This window comes from Schistocerca nitens, chromosome 6 (assembly GCF_023898315.1).
Source record: "Schistocerca nitens isolate TAMUIC-IGC-003100 chromosome 6, iqSchNite1.1, whole genome shotgun sequence".
NCBI classification, from domain to species: domain Eukaryota; kingdom Metazoa; phylum Arthropoda; class Insecta; order Orthoptera; family Acrididae; genus Schistocerca; species Schistocerca nitens.
Window position 1 is genome coordinate 735,030,178 of NC_064619.1, and position 17,887 is coordinate 735,048,064.

The window sequence follows — 17,887 nt, forward strand, 5'->3', positions numbered from 1 at the left end:
GATCCAGCACAGGACTCATTTTTCTCCCAGACACTAATCCACGGGTATAGTACTAAATGACTAACCTGGTTCATGATACCCAGCACCAGTTGCATGTTGCCTATGTAATGGCTTCCAGGACCAATGAAATTTGACTTTCAAAATTTCATAAATATCTTTCAATTTCAGCCTGTAATTAAATTCCTGCCGTGGTCTACTCATTAGGAGGTATAATCTTAGGTCAAATGTTGAATGGTAACTGTTGGAATCTGGCACCTCATACAAATACCTGGGAGTAATCCCTCATAGGGATATGAAAAGGAAAGATCACGTAGGCTCAGTTGTGGGTAAAGGTGGTAGACTACATTTTATTGGCAGAATACTGGGGAAGTACAGTCAGTCTATGGAGGTGGTAGCTTACAAATCACTTGTGTGAACAGTTCTAGAATATTGTTAAAGTGTGTGGGACCCTTACCAAATAAGTCTAGCAGGGCATATTGAATGTATACAGATAAGGGCAGTATGAATGGTCAGAGGTTGTAATCCACTGAGGGAACTGACCTGGAACCCTCTTGAAGATCGACACAATTGATTCTGAGAAAGTCTGCTGACAAAGTTTAAAGAACCAGCTTTATATTATGACTTTGCAAATGTACTGTAGCCCTCTCTGTATTCCTCACATAGGGATCATGTGGATAAGATAAGAATAATTACTGCATGCACAGAGGTGTTGCGTAAGTAGGTGTGTACCCACACAAACACAGTTAGAAATCAGAAACTAACAGAGTCTGAACTCAAGTTTATTTTTTATTTTTTTTTTCACATATAACAGGTTGTCAAATAAGAGAATACATAAAAGAGAATCAACAACAAAGAGTAAAAAGGTAGGTATGAGAATCACAGTTCATGGCTCTCTTCTCTGTGTCTCCCGTGTGAACTGTGGAGAATAATCTCTGTGGTTGGCACGAATTTTACGCGGCAGCTGCGATCGACGTGTGCGGTAGTCACCACGTGAGACCCCTTGGTGAGAGCGGAGCTCGGATGTTCCTCTCTGTAGCGGGCAGGGAAGTGCACTTGTCTGCCAGAATGTGTGGTGCATCAAGACTGCTGCTTTACTGACTGCGGAGGTAGCAGAGTGGGGTTCTGCATCGTTGTCTTGTGCTGATCGCTGAGCGATGCTGACATCGCCAGAGTGTCTTGAAGTATATAAGCAGGTTTCACTATACTTAGTGATATGGTGGCTTGTTTCCCATTCAGTACTATGTTTAGGGTGTGTGCATCTCTGCATATCACGCGATGAGGTCCAGTGTATGGCCAGTGTAATGGCGGTTTGACGCCATCTGTGCGTAACAATACATGCGTGCAAGTTTTTAAATCGTTGTGCATGAATGTTACTAGGGCTCCATGTCTGGACGCTTTTGCAGGTTTGATTTCCTTGATCATTTCTCTCAATCCTTGTAAATATTCTGACTGGACATCTGCATTCGGTACCCCTGAGTCGTCAGCAAACTCTCCGGGCAGACGTATTGTTTCTCCGTAGACAAACTCTGCCGGGGAGGCATCCATATCAGGTTTAAAGATTGTCCTAAGACCTAACAGTACAATGGGTAATGCTTCCATCCATTTAGTACCGTGGCAAATGAGGGCTGCTTTTAAGGTACAGTGCCATTTTTCTACCAATCCGTTGCTTGCCGAATGGTAGGCGGTGTTGCGGTGATGGCAGTATCCCCAGAATCTTGCTAACTGAGCAAATAGTTCTGATTCAAACTGTCGTCCTCTATCAGTTGTTGTATGGAGTGGGTAGCTGATTCTCGATATCAAAGTTGACATGAATGCCGTTGTCAGAGTTTCCGCCAAGATGTTATCGGTAGGTATTGCTTCCGGCCAGCATGAATACCTGTCAATGATTGTTAGCAGGTTTCGATTACCACCTGATGGTGGAAGTCCTACAACGTCCAGATGAATGTGCGAGAAGCATGCCTTGACATCCGGGAATTGTCCAATTGGAGGGAGCATGTGTCTGCTCACTTTGCATAGCTGACAGTGTGGGCAAGATCTAGTCCAGTTACGGTAATCGGGGTCTATTCCTGGCCATACAAATCTTTCGGACACCAGTCTGGTAGTTGCTCGAACACCGGGGTGAAATAGGCCGTGGAGACAATCAAACACTCTTCTGCAATGTGTGATTGGAACATAAGGGCGTGATCGATCATGTTGTACATCACAATGTAGTCGTACATATTCCCCAGGCACATCAACTAGCTGTAACTTCAACGCCGTGTTGTCGTCACTCAACAGTGTATTTAGCTCATCATCTTCCTGCTTGGCTTGCGCTAGTTTGGCCACAGTTACAGACTGTGTTATACTGGATACTTGTGACAAACAATCGGCTACCATATTAGTTAAACCTGTGATGTGGCGTAAGCCTGTGGTGAATTGGCTTGTGAACTCCAATTGAGAATACTGCCTTGGGGAGCATTTGTCACTGTTCTTGTTGAATGCGTAAGTCAAGGGCCTATGATCGGTAAAAATTACTTGCGGTCTGACATGTCTGATCACTAAATATACAGCCAAATGTTCTCTGTCGTAAGCACTCCAGCGTTGTAGTGCTGGTGACAACTTGTGCGAATAGTATGCCAGAGGTTGCCATGCGCCATCCACCAATTGTTGCAGGGCTGCACCAACACCAAACTGGTTAGTGTCCACCACCAGTGCCAAAGGTGCTTCTAGTTTATTGTGTGCCAGCAGTGCAGCCTGAGCCAGGCTCTGCTGTGTCACTTTGAATGCTGCATCAGATTCCTCATTCCATTGTATGGTTGCATTGCTGCAAACCTTTGAGCCGGCTAATAACGCGTTTAACGGTGCCTGCTGTTCAGCTGTCCGTGGTAGATGCCTTCTGTAAAAATTTAACATGCCTAGGTATCTTCTTAATTCTTTGACCATAATAGGCTTGGGAATGTGTAGAATAGCCTCAACTTTTCCGGGTAAGGGTGCTGAACCTGTAGCGGATATGCGATGACCTAGAAATTCCACTTCAGGTTGGCAAAACAGGCATTTCTCTGTATTTAACACTATTCCAAACTTCTCTAAGCATTGGAGTACTTCTTTTAAATGCTGCTTGTGCTGTAAATTGTTTGCAGAATATATGAGAACGTCATCCAGGTAGGCAAAACAGAAGGTCAATCCTCGTAATACAGAATCCAGAAAACGTTGCCATGTCTGTGCGGCATTTCCCAGACCAAACGTCATGAAATTACTTTCAAACAATCCAAAGGGTGTTGTTATGGCAGTGTTTGGTACCCCTTCTGGCGCTACAGGAATTTGTGTGTAGCCCTTTGCGCAGTCTAGCACACTAAAGACTGTGGCACCATGCAGCGCGTGCTTGTAGTCCCTTAACAAAGGTACAGGATAACAATCCGGAATAGCTCTGGCGTTCAGTGCTCTGTAGTCGCCACATGGACTCCAGGCTTCACCTTTTTTTGGTACGAGGTGTAAGGCTGACGCCCATGGACTCGATGACGGGCGTATAATTCCTCCTTTAAGCATTAGCTCGAATTCCGATTTAGCTATAGCGAGGCATTCCGGTGCAAGTGTTCTAGGTTGACATGACACAGTCTGTGATTTTTATGTAGTGTACTGTATCATGCAACACTTTCTACAGTGCTCCTGGTGGTTTCATTAATTCAGGAAAATCCGCTAGGGACTGCGCGGTACTCTGTGTCTGGCATTTGAACTAACTTAATACTGGTACAATCTGTGTCACAATAATAACAAGCCATTGATAGGTTGGTGAGACTGTCTATCAGGCAAGCATTGGCCAAGTCTGGCAAAAGTCAGAAGTGTGATAAGAAATCAGCTCCTAGTATTGCTTCTGTGACGTCTGCTACCGTGAAATTCCATTTAAAATCTCTAGGGAGTCCCAAGTTCAGTTGCTCTTGTTGTAATCCATATGTTGAAATCTGTGAATTGTTGGCGGAGGATAAGTTAAATGTAGTGCGCAGCCGGTAACAATGCAAGGACTTGATAGTATACTGAGCTCTGAACCGGTGTCGATTAAAAATTTCCTGCCTGGCGCACCATCTGTTATAAAAAGGCGTCAAGATGGAGGAAGATAGGGGGTAGCATCTACTGCCACTTTCCGCTCCGATTTCTACATCTACATCTACATCCATACTCCACAAGCCACCTGGCGGTGTGTGGCGGAGGGTACCTTGAGTACTTCTATCGGTTCTCTCTTCCATTCCAGTCTCATATTGTTCATGGAAAGAAGGATTGTCGGTATGCCTCTGTGTGGGCTCTAATCTCTCTGATTTTATCCTCATGGTCTCTTTGCGAGATATACGCAGGAGGGAGCAATATACTGCTTGACTCCTCAGTGAAGGTATGTTCTCAAAACTTCAACAAAAGCCTATACCAAGCCACTGAGTATCTCTCCTGCAGAGTCTTCCACTGGAGTTTATCTATCATCTCTGTAACACTTTTGCAATTACTAAATGATCCTGTAATGAAGCGCGCTGCTCTCTGTTGTATCTTCTCTATCTCTTCTATCAACCTTATCTGGTACGGATCCCACAGTGCTGAGCAGTATTCAAGCAGTGGGTGAACAAGCGTTTGGAGAAAGAACATGGGCTAATGCATTTACGTGCTTGCTCTCCATACCGACTATGATACCAACAAATGGTCTGTCTGTTCTCGGTTGTAGATTGCGATGCGAAACGACTTCCATGTCGTCATCGGCTACGGCTTCTCTGATGCCATTCGACATTGGTTTCGAGAGCTGTGTGCATAGGATATTGACCTTGGCAGTTAGTGCATCGTAATCCACCCAAGACACCATAGTAGATGCAGCTGCTATGCTGACAGTTATGTCTACAACACTGACCTGTGTGTTTGGTGTGATCGCTTCCAGTATGCAGTCGGCGAGTTCTGCTACTGTGTCCAGTGACGTCTCGTTCTGTGTGCCGATGACTGCTTTTACCTGTGGTGGCAGGCGGGAACTCCACAGGGTATGCAGAATGCTATGTGGAATCATGCCAGGGTCCACCTTGCTGCGGAGATGGCGCAGGAACTGCGAAGGCTTCCTGTCACCAATTTCTTCTTGCGTCAATACTTGCCGGATTCTATCTTCTTGAGAAACGGCTAAGCATCAAATCAGTTCAGTCTTTAACCATTCATATGCATTCTCTGTTGGAGGAGCTGTTATGATATCCTGAACTTCAGTTGCGTAACGATGATCGAGTTGGCTTACTACGTGGGGAAACTTAGTTGTTTCTGCAGTTATTCCCACGTATTGAAACTCGCTTCCACCTGTGTGAACCACAGCGTAGGGTTGTGTGGCCAATATGGTGGTAAGCGAACCGCTAGTCTTGACACTGCTGGCGTGTCCATATCCGTATCTGCTGTTTGTTTTGCAGTCGGGGTCACCAATGTTGCGTAAGTAGGTGTGTACCCACGCAAACACGGTTAGAAATTGGAAACTAACAGAGTGTGAACTCAAGTTTCTTTTTTTATTTCTTTCACATATAACAGGTTGTCAAGTAAGAGAATACATAAAAGAGAATCGACAACAAAGAGAAAAAGGGTAAGTATCAGAATCACAGTCAACAGCTCTCTTCTCTGTGACTCCCATGCGAACTGTGGAGAATAATCTCTGTGGTTGGCGCAAATTTTATGCATCGGCTGCAATCAACGTGTGTGGTAGTCACCACAGAGGCATTCAGTCATTCACTCTTACTGCACTCCATATATGAACTGAATAGGAAGAATGCCTAATAACTGGTACAGTCGAAAGTAGCCTCTGCCATGCACCTCGCAGTGATTTGCGGATTGTAGATGTAATGCCTTAAGTAGATGTCATGAGGCATTGTAGCTTGTGATGTGCAACTTACCCAGACTACATTCGTGCAGTATTCCATACTGAGAGTACTTCATGACTTCCGACTTTAACTGTAGGTTCTAACCTTCTCCAAATTTTTTCTTGCACATATCTGTCAGATATTTAGATCTTAAAATAGATAGAAACTTCTGATTACTTTAGAAATAATTTAAAAATGTGGGAGTTTCATTACTTAAGGAACTGGAGGTTTGTTGTTTACTGTCAAATTGCTATAGCTACTTGTCTTGGCTGAGGTTTGTTCTATGGATTATACTAGGACATCTACCATAATATTTTTATCTGCTTGAGCCTTAATACATTTTGTTGTATGGGAATTATATTATCAATTTAAGCTAGATTTTAGCAAACACTTTCGCCACCATATTGCTTGTCTTCTAATCCGATAATATGCCTTTGAAGTTAACAAAGCCTGACACAAACAGATTACATTCCTGCTTTTCTGTCCATCAGCTTTTTGATTATCCATGGCTTTTATTGTATACTGCACAAAATTAGTACAGTTTTTACACAGTCAAGATGACAGGACTCTTATTTTTTTGTTATATCAGATGTAAGGTTTTGGTTAAATACATAACATAGTGATTTGAGCACACATTTCTATTAATAGTTGTAAGGATGATTTCAATCTAACCTGAACCATATTTTATAGGTACAGAGAAACATATTACAATTCTTGTGCTTTTGAACCTTTCCCATTTTCTCAATCTATGTTATAGCTTGCTCAGCAATTTATGTGATGTATTAAATTAAATTTTTGTTTAGGCTATTGTTGTTGAATTTAGAATATTTCTGTTTACAGTTATTGTGCCTATGGAATAATCATGTGCTGACTCAGAATTATCTAGTGTATCAGTGGACTATTCATACTGAACTCCTCCCTCCTTAGTAGAGTAATAATCTAATTGTTGTGTGCTGACATAATGAAGCTCTCGTGGTACTTTGATGTGTTGACTTGATGTTTAGTGTGATTATCCATATATAGGGTGATTATAATCAAAGTTAAACTTTCAAATCATTGTAGAAATAACACCACTGGTACGAATGACATCAAACTGCAATGGAATATTATCAGAGATGGGGAAAACGTATGGCAGAAGAAAAATAAAAAGTTACAAAATGTAGCAATAGCACTGCAAGCATCATAATTTAATAGTGTTCAACCACAAAACAGAAATGAATTGTACAACAATGCTTAAGATGTATTTTTCATACTAAACAAACTGTGCTACACAGTGAACATGGGTGTGAAGGTGTGATACCATTAGTTATGTAAGCCCACCAACCACAGCAGGTTCATATCACATTGAATGACAAAAATTAATATTTAATTGTTCTGAGGCCAAAAACCACATAAAAAGAATCAATCAAATTCAGATCAGATCAAATTATTAATTTCTGTGTCATTGGCTCAAAATATGTTCAATATGCTGCCCACTGTTTTTCGCAACAAGTTGAAATCAAGAAACAGCATGTTCCACAACTGATCGAACTGTTTCTGGGGTCATGTTGAGAATGTGTTGCACAATACATGACCTCAGTGCACCTACGTTTGCAATCAGAACACTGAACACAATGTCCCTGAGGTAGCCCCACAGCCAGAAGTCACATGGATTAAGATCAAGTGATCAGGATGGCCAAGATGTAGGGAAATGGCGGCTGATTATTCTAGCTTTTCCAAAATGACGTTTCAGCAATTGCTTAACTGGATTTGCAATGTGTGGAGGTGTGCCATCTTGCATAACAATAATCCCAACCACACATCCAAGCTGTTGGAGAGCTGGAATGATGTGGTTGTGCAAAAGAGACCGACAACACTTAGCAGTGATGGTACAAGTAACAGGATCAAAAGCACTTCTCTTTGTAAATGATGCTGTAGCCCCACACCACACAGTGTAAGGGTAATTGGTTGATTTGAGTGTGGATTTTCCTTTGCCCATATTTGACAGTTCTGCATATTGACATATCCTCTCAGATGGAAGTGTGCTTGATCTGTCTACAAAATCTTCCACAGCCCATCTCAAATGGTACCATATTCAAAGGTCTGTCATCCTAGACCTCACTGATGTTGGCACCAATCCTCATTTTTATATTGGTGTCTACTACTGGGAGAATGACAACTGTTTGTCACTGAAGATTGTTCTGCATCCCTGCAAGCAGGAATATGAAGAGTTTCAACCAGATGTATACCTGCTCTCCTTCACTTGGGGAAAAGATGTCAGCTGCCTATAGGGCAACTTCCTTCCATAACAGTGTGATAGAAATGTGACAGATAAGAAGCTCTACCTGCCAAGTAGCGTGCTTGATGCAGTACTGTATGTGTCTCAGCTTTGCTAACATGCCCTTCAGCATTATAATAGCCAGGGTAATGAATAAAAGTTTGGATGCCTATCTACACACATGCATTCTCCGGCACTCTTCAACAGAGTAGTTACTCATGGCACATTATTAAGTATTAATGGACTACTGCTTTAGACTTACTAGAAAGCAGACAGCTTACAAGAAATACAGTGCAAGATACCAGCAGTTGCCTGGCACCTCAAATGTGTAAGTTGTTTACCAATTTTTTATGAGGAGTCAGAGAGTAATGTTAGTTTGAACACTCTATACTCATAGCCAGAGAGAGAGAGAGAGAGAGAGAGAGAGAGAGAGAGAGAGAGAGAGAGAGAGAGAGCTACTCTGTGTCTAAATTAGCATGTAAAATTTCATGCTGAAGATGTAAGCACTTGAACTAATATTGTTAAAGGCCACTAATCCAAGTAATTTTTTTAATTTCTTACATACTTTTACATATTATGTGAACGAAAATAACAGTGTATCCATTGCAACTTGCATCGCATCATTTTAAAATAGGTCAAATATGCACCATTAGTTGTGCTCTATTGTCATAACGTCTTTTCAAAATGTAAGTGAAAATGTGGAAGTATTTCACCAATGCAGAAAACGTAAGTTGTGTGGTCAAATGCAAGTAACGTTAATAGTCATTATTGTGGCATTGCTCTTGCATTCTGCCACTATTCCACATGAGGTGTAATTCACCTCCTTAAATGTAACAACTGCATTTTTGTGTGTTGGGTGAAAAACTGTAGCAGATTTAATGCTCTTTATATCCATACAGTTGGTGAAAATGGAGTTGTAGCTCCAAACCTCATTTGACAATAATAAATAAGTGATCAATTTGTGAATGTCAGAATACCAACCAACTCAAGACTCACTACATTTGTTTGTGTTACTGCATGTTCACAAAAATTTTTGTTATGTGATGTCCATAAAGTCGTTCATTCATAACAGTTTGTTGTAAAGTAATAACCTGATTGCATGGTTATCACATCAATATTTTAAGTACAAGCAAGTCACTGAAGTGTAGTTTCCAAAAATCTCTAATTTCTTCATGTATGTTCTGGACATTATCATCCACATGTTAAAAATGTACCAGTAAACATCTGATCCCTTAAAGAATTAAACACGCTTGCATAAAACAGCAACAAGAATTTGAATTTCAACATTTCATATATATTTTTATATTCAGTCAATAATTAAATACCTGTTTTGATCTACTCATTAACAGGTATAATGTTAGGTCAAAGGTTTAACACAGTTTGACTGTAATATGGACGTGATGGTGTTTTCAGTCAGTGTAGCTCATGATTGGCAAATTACACAGACTATATTAATGCAGTGTTTCGTACTGAGTAAACTTGGTGACTTCAAACATAAGTTCAAACGTTATCTAATTTTTTTTCTTTTTTACCTGCGATTCAGATATTTAACACATTTAAACTGCTGCAAACATCTGATTGCTTTACAAATAATTTAAAAACTTGAGTGTTTGGTTCCTTAAGATATCATAGGTTCACTGTTTAATGTTGATTTGCTATTACTGCTTCTCCAGATGGAGGGTTCTTCTGTGGTTTATATTTTGCCTCCTTTCAATATATTTTAAACATGCACTTGAGTTGTAATACATTTAGCCCCTTGAGAATTACATTACCAATTTAAGCTATGTTTAGCACATACTTTGGCCACCATATTGCTTGTCTTCTAATCCCATCATATGCCTTTGAAGTTAACAAGGGCCAACAAAATTAGATTACATTCCTGATTTTGTGAATTTTAGACTTCTGACCACTCATGGCTTTTATTGTATACAGTATAAACATTTGTTCTATCTTTACACAGTCATGTAGTGTTAGGACTCCTCTTCTTTTGTTACATCATATGACAGTTTTTACTTAATTACTCAACATTGTGGTTTGAGCATAGATTTGTGTTAATAATTGTAATGATGGGTTCTGTGTAATCTGAACATGATGTGTAAGTACAAGAAAACATATTACTCCTCTTGTGCTTTCAAAGCTTTCACAGTCCTTAACTATCTATGAGTACTTCCTCACCAGTTGATGGGCATTATGTACTGTATTTTGCTCTAAATGTTTTTTTCCGCTATTATGGTTAAATTGTGAATATTTCTCTTTCCATTTAGTTATTGTGCATATGAAAAAATAATATGCAGATACCTGGAGTGCCCCTTAAGTGTAGTAGTAATCCAAGTGTGTGATAACATTATGAAGCTCTAAAGTTATTGTAGTGTGTTGTCTTGCTATGTATTTTTCAATATGCTTCTGAATGATGCATTATTTAATATGTATGTTTAATGACTCTTGTATTGCAGTCTCGTCTTAGTGTTATAAACTTCAGAAATATAGGACATAAATGTGTTACAAAATTCCTTGATGATTTCAGTACATCGAACTCAAGTAGGCTTACTGGTGGAGCTCCTGATGACATTTACTTAAATTGCGGTTTGTGCACTGTTTCCTTTATTACATTTGTGTGTAATATACACATGCACTATGAACAAACAGTTTGGTCACTGAGTAAATATTTCAAGAATTTAAAAAGTACATTCATTGAAACTGACCATTTACTGTCACTCTTGTTCTAGAACTACATATATATATAATATTAGAGGGAAACAGTTGCATGTTGCTATCCGCATATATGCTGATATCTGTATGATCTTTTGTGTATTACCTTGTTGGCTTCTTAAATGAAACATATGTACCTGACAGACAATGTATAGTCTTTAGCTCTGGAAATGTCAGTTTGTGTTCCTTACATTTTGATTCCCACAGTTTTTCTTCATACATGGAGAAATGTATAATGACTGATAAAATTTTTTTCTGCAAATATTAAAAGAACCCTTCCAATATTACATACTATTTCATTGTTACATTGAGTTTTCTTCAGTTTTGTCAATCATATGGAACTGTGAAGATGGTCAATGACAGAAACCAGCTGTAATAAGTTTCAGAAAGTAGCTGTGTCATGCATTTCTCAAAGACAGTACTTGGTTAATAATTTTAGGCAGAGCCTCTGTGTACCTCAATGTCTTTGTATGAAGGCACACACACACACACACACACACACACACACACACACACACACACACACACACACACACACACACACACACACACACACACACACACAAATGTATCTGTTATACCATTTGATCATTATCTACCCTGTACCCTGACCACTACCACCACCATGGATGGGTCCCTTAGACTGTGGGCTTGTATTTCCTTTCTTACTGTCTCCCAATGTACCACCCTCTCCTGAGGAAGTGACTGCTACAAAAGCTGTAGTTTTCACAGTTAACTTTTTCATTTGATACATAAATTCTTTGTATGAATTTTTTTGTTAGTATATAATCTGTTACAGATTTTCTGTGTACTTGACAGTTTGTGTAAAATTCGATAATTATTTCATGTTCATTTACTTTTCAATAACTTGCACTAATTTTCACATAAATTCTCCAAAGTACTTCATAAAAATTGAATCTGTGGTGTGTTTGAGTACTTGTATCGATTCCACAATAGATCATTTTTCCTGTGGTCAGAGAAATTTTTAGATGTGCGTATTACGTTATGTAATCATCATTACCTTTTTCTGTTATCAAAGTCATTGGAATATGCGCTCTTTGAAAGGAAACAAAAGTTATTTTATGTTAGTGATGCTCTTCTCTAGCATTCTAATAAAGTGAGTTTTAAAAATACTTCTCTGTATTCAAAATAATTTTGTAAATGGTAGATAATGAAATTATTGGCCTACAGTTGAGTTGTTACAAAAACTTATTTTTTTTATATTCTGACCAGATCAAGCATCATTCATTATTATTGGTCCAAATATTACAGGCCTTTATTTAATGAAGTTTCTATTTATAGCTATGATATATGTGCATGTAACTGTGATTGTGTAAAAGCACATAAATTCCATTGTGGAATACAAGATAACAAGTGAGCAGTGAGTGTATGGTGTAAATTTATGTTTAATGAGTAACAGTGCTGTTACTCATTCATGAAATTTTGCTATCCATGAGAATATCTAATGCCTCATACAATTTTCTTTTTGTCATATGGTCCTTGACAATCTTTGAAAAATGCCACCACATGACTGACAGTTATTAAGCTGTTAACTAAGTCTGACATTGCTTCCACTTATTTGTCAGACTACTGTACTATCACCTTTCCTCTCGGCCTCCCTTGGCCAACTCTTGTTTTTTCAACCCCGATGGTATTAGGTTGCGAGGCCAGGGGTGTCTTTCATTTTCTTTCTCTAATCATTATGTGGAAGGGGGAGGAGGGCATGTTCAGGTGTGGTGAAGCCAGGATTTCTTGTGGAGAAAATGCACAGCACAAAGCTCGATCTTCAATGCTGTCGATTATATAAGGCTGTTAACATGACCATGTAAAAATTGTCCTCAAAATCCTGAAAATAATAATCCTCAGATATGAATTACAAGTAAGGGGTGGTGATGTTGGAACAGGTCATAGACCAGTGTTCATATGATATCACTCTCACTCAGCTCTGGTTTTGGAACGAAATATGCCCAGAGTTACATATGTTTGTCTGCATGAAGTAAGCGGAATGGAGAATGAGCCTACTGCATAAGTATGCACACTCCGTAGTACGGTGCAAAACACATCAAATATTAACTGTTGCTGAACTTACATGTGTTTCCACTGAAAACCACAATGAGGAATTTTGCCACCATACTACATAGTCAATGATGGAGTGGTGCACAACACTGAAGTGACCTCGATCACTAGTGATTGAATACAGAAGCGACAGAGCAGGCTCCTGTTCTAAAATACCAGTAACAGTGGGCAACAGGCAGGAGATGACTAACGAAGAATGTAATTTGTGGCTGGCAGACGTGAAAAAGAGACCAAACATGAATATGAGTACACTATGATGTGGAGTAACACTGCTGAAAGTATGAGACACTGATGTACTTCTTCCCAAGGCAATCACTTTCAGCACACAGCATCTCAATTGGTACCATATTCGAAGGTCTGTCATCCTAGACCTCACTGATGTTGGCACCAATCCTCATTTTTATATTGGTGTCTACAACTGGGAGAATGACAACTGTTTGTCACTGAAGATTGTTCTGCATCCCTGCAAGCAGGAATATGAAGAGTTTCAACCAGATGTATACCTGCTCTCCTTCACTTGGGGAAAAGATGTCAGCTGCCTATAGGGCAACTTCCTTCCATAACAGTGTGATAGAAATGTGACAGATAAGAAGCTCTACCTGCCAAGTAGCGTGCTTGATGCAATACTGTATGTGTCTCAGCTTTGCTAACATGCCCTTCAGCATTATAATAGCCAGGGTAATGAATAAAAGTTTGGATGCCTATCTACACACATGCATTCTCCGGCACTCTTCAACAGAGTAGTTACTCATGGCACATTATTAAGTATTAATGGACTACTGCTTTAGACTTACTAGAAAGCAGACAGCTTACAAGAAATACAGTGCAAGATACCAGCAGTTGCCTGGCACCTCAAATGTGTAAGTTGTTTACCAATTTTATATGAGGATTCAGAGAGTAATGTTAGTTTGAACACTCTATACTCATAGCCAGAGAGAGAGAGAGAGAGAGCTACTCTGTGTCTAAATTAGCATGTAAAATTTCATGCTGAAGATGTAAGCACTTGAACTAATATTGTTAAAGGCCACTAATCCAAGTAATTTTTTTTAATTTCTTACATACTTTTACATATTATGTGAACGAAAATAACAGTGTATCCATTGCAACTTGCATCGCATCATTTTAAAATAGGTCAAATATGCACCATTAGTTGTGCTCTATTGTCATAACGTCTTTTCAAAATGTAAGTGAAAATGTGGAAGTATTTCACCAATGCAGAAAACGTAAGTTGTGTGGTCAAATGCAAGTAACGTTAATAGCCATTATTGTGGCATTGCTCTTGCATTCTGCCACTATTCCACATGAGGTATAATTCACCTCCTTAAATGTAACAACTGCATTTTTGTGTGTTGGGTGAAAAACTGTAGCAGATTTAATGCTCTTTATATCCATACAGTTGGTGAAAATGGAGTTGTAGCTCCAAACCTCATTTGACAATAATAAATAAGTGATCAATTTGTGAATGTCAGAATACCAACCAACTCAAGACTCACTACATTTGTTTGTGTTACTGCATGTTCACAAAAATTTTTGTTATGTGATGTCCATAAAGTCGTTCATTCATAACAGTTTGTTGTAAAGTAATAACCTGATTGCATGGTTATCACATCAATATTTTAAATACAAGCAAGTCACTGAAGTGGAGTTTCCAAAAATCTCTAATTTCTTCATGTATGTTCTGGACATTATCATCCACATGTTAAAAATGTACCAGTAAACATCTGATCCCTTAAAGAAGCGAACACGCTTGCATAAAACAGCGTCAATAGTCTGATTACTTTAAAAATGAATTATTGTGTTAAATGTTTGACTCCAAGTAGCTGGTGCCCATGCCACACTGCAGTCCACTTACCATCGATTGGAAACCACTGCTCTGCACTGTTCACAACTGCACATACATCATTAGCCTGAATCAGAGAGAGTAATGTATATAGGTCAGTATTTATTGTATGCCCAAACAGTATTCCATCAATACTACCTAATGACTAACCTGGTTCATGATACCCAGCACCAGATGCATGGTGGCTATGTAACAGCTTCCAGTGGCAACAAGAATTTGAATTCCAACATTTCATACATATTTTTATATTTAGTCAATAATTAAATACCTGTTTTGATCTACTCATTAACAGGTATAATGTTAGGTCAAAGGTTTAACACAGTTTGACTGTAATATGGACGTGATGGTGTTTTCAGTCAGTGTAGCTCATGATTGGCAAATTACACAGACTATATTAATGCAGTGTTTCATACTGAGAAAACTTGGTGACTTCAAACATAAGTTCAAACGTTATCTAATTTTTTTTCTTTTTTACCTGCGATTCAGATATTTAACACATTTAAACTGCTGCAAACATCTGATTGCTTTACAAATAATTTAAAAACTTGAGTGTTTGGTTCCTTAAGATATCATAGGTTCACTGTTTAATGTTGATTTGCTATTACTGCTTCTCCAGATGGAGGGTTCTTCTGTCGTTTATATTTTGCCTCCTTTTAATATATTTTAAACATGCACTTGAGTTGTAATACATTTAGTCCCTTGATAATTACATTACCAATTTAAGCTATGTTTTAGCACACACTTTGGCCACCATATTGCTTGTCTTCTAATCCCATCATATGCCTTTGAAGTTAACAAGGGCCAACAAAATTAGATTACATTCCTGATTTTGTGAATTTCAGACTTCTGACCACTCATGTATTTTATTGTATACAGTATAAACATTTGTTCTATCTTTACACAGTCATGTAGTGTTAGGACTCCTCTTCTTTTGTTATATCGTATGACAGTTTTTACTTAATTACTCAACATTGTGGTTTGAGCGTAGATTTGTGTTAATAATTGTAATGATGGGTTCAGTGTAATCTGAACCTGATGTGTAAGTACAAAAAAACATATTACTCCTCTGGTGCTTTCAAAGCTTTCCCAATCCTTCACTCTCTGAGTACTTCCTCACCAATTGGTGGGCATTATGTACTGTATTTTGCTATAAATGTTTTGTTTCCATGATTTTGCTTAAATTGTGAATATTTCCATTTCCTTTTAGTTATTGTGCATGTGGAAAAATAACATGCAGGTACCTCTAGTGGCAGTGGTCTATTCATATTGATCTCCCTGCCCCTTAAGTAAAGTAGTAACCCAAGTGTGTGATTACATCATAAAGCTCTCAGGTTGTTTTGATGTGTTGTCTTACTATTCAATGTGATTTTCCATATACTTCCAGATGATACATTATATAATACGATTATTTAATGACTCATGTATTCCAATCTCGTATTAGTGGTATAGACTTCAGAAATATAGTACATAAATGTGTTACTGTATTGCTTGATGATTTCATTAAATTGAACCCAAGTAGGCTTAATGATGGAACTCCTCATGACATTTGAGACATATTCCATTTACTTAAATTGTGGTTTGTGCACTATTTCTTTTATTATACTTGTGTGGCATATACACATACAGTATATGCACTCTGAACCTACAGTTTGGTCATGGGGTAAATAGTTTAAAAATTTTGAAGTACATTCATTGAAAATGATCATTTACTGTCACTCTACGCTATCCACATATATGCTCTTTATCTGTATGATCTACTTTGTATTACCTTGTTGGCTTCTTAAATGAAACATGTGTACCTGACAGACAGTGTATAGTCTGAAGCACTGGATATGTATGTTTGCATTCCTTACATTTTGATTGCGACAATTATTTTTCTTATGTGGAGAAATGTATGACAACTGACAAAATATTTTTCTGCAAATATTAAAAGTATGCTTCAACTATAATACACTATTTCATTGTTACATTGCTTTATTTTCAGTTTTGTCAATTATATGGAACTGTGAGGATGGCCAATGACAGAAAGCAGGTGTTATAAGTTTCAGGAAGCAGCAGTGTCATGCATTTCTCAAAGACAATAGTTATCTAACAATTTTAGGCAGACTCTCAGTGCACCTGAATGTCTTTGTGTGAAGACTTAAACACAAAAGTATCTTTGTCTACCATCTGATCATTGTGTATGCTCACCATCTCCTCAAGGGGTGACTCAGATTGTGGGCTTGGATTGACTTCCTCCTCATTCCTTAACTTCTCCTGACATATCACCCTCTCCTGATTGAGGAAGTAACTGTTACAGAAACTTTAGATTTTGCAGTTAAATTTTTCATTTGATACATAAATTTCCTTGTATGAAATTTGTATGTTAATACTGTTGCAGACTGGCAGTGTGCTGAAGAGTTTGTGTAAAATTAGATAATTTTTCATATTTATTTACTTTTCAATAACACTGGGAAATTCATGTGAACATTAGTGCAAAGTACTTTGTGAAAATGGAATTTGTGGTGTGCTTGGAGTACTCACTGTGAAAGTGAAACTCTTTGATATTTGTAATGCATAAGTTTGGTGTCACTGACATTTGTACGATTAAAGTCATTGGAATTTGCTCTTCTTTAAAGGAAACAAATATTTCACATTAATCTTACTGAAATTCATAAGTTAATGTAACTTTTTCAAGCACTGTAATGAAGACTGTTGTAAAAATGTATCTGTATTGGGCATGCTTTGTTAAATGGTAGATACAAAAATTGTCGCACAATTTGCTTCTTAGAAATAACTTACTGTTTATATTATGATGGGATGAAGCAACTTTGTTTCAAGAATAACAACTAATTTTTTGACTCAGAGAGGTGGTACTGATAGCTAAGTTGTAGCCTGAACGTAGCTTTTGTTGTGTAGATGTACACAACTTCCGATGTGCAATAAAATATAACCTGTAAGAAATGTCTGTAACGGTTTTGTTCTAAAAGTTATATTTATTCAGTAACAGTGCCATTATTGTATAATTAACAACTTGATTCCTTTTCTGTGCACTGATATAAAATTGCAGTTAGATTGCAACTATCACGTACAAAATTTCACAATCCATGGAAATACTCTGTCCTTCATACAACAATGCTCCTTTTTCATCAGGCACTCTCTGACAGTCTTTTAAAATGCCACCACATGACT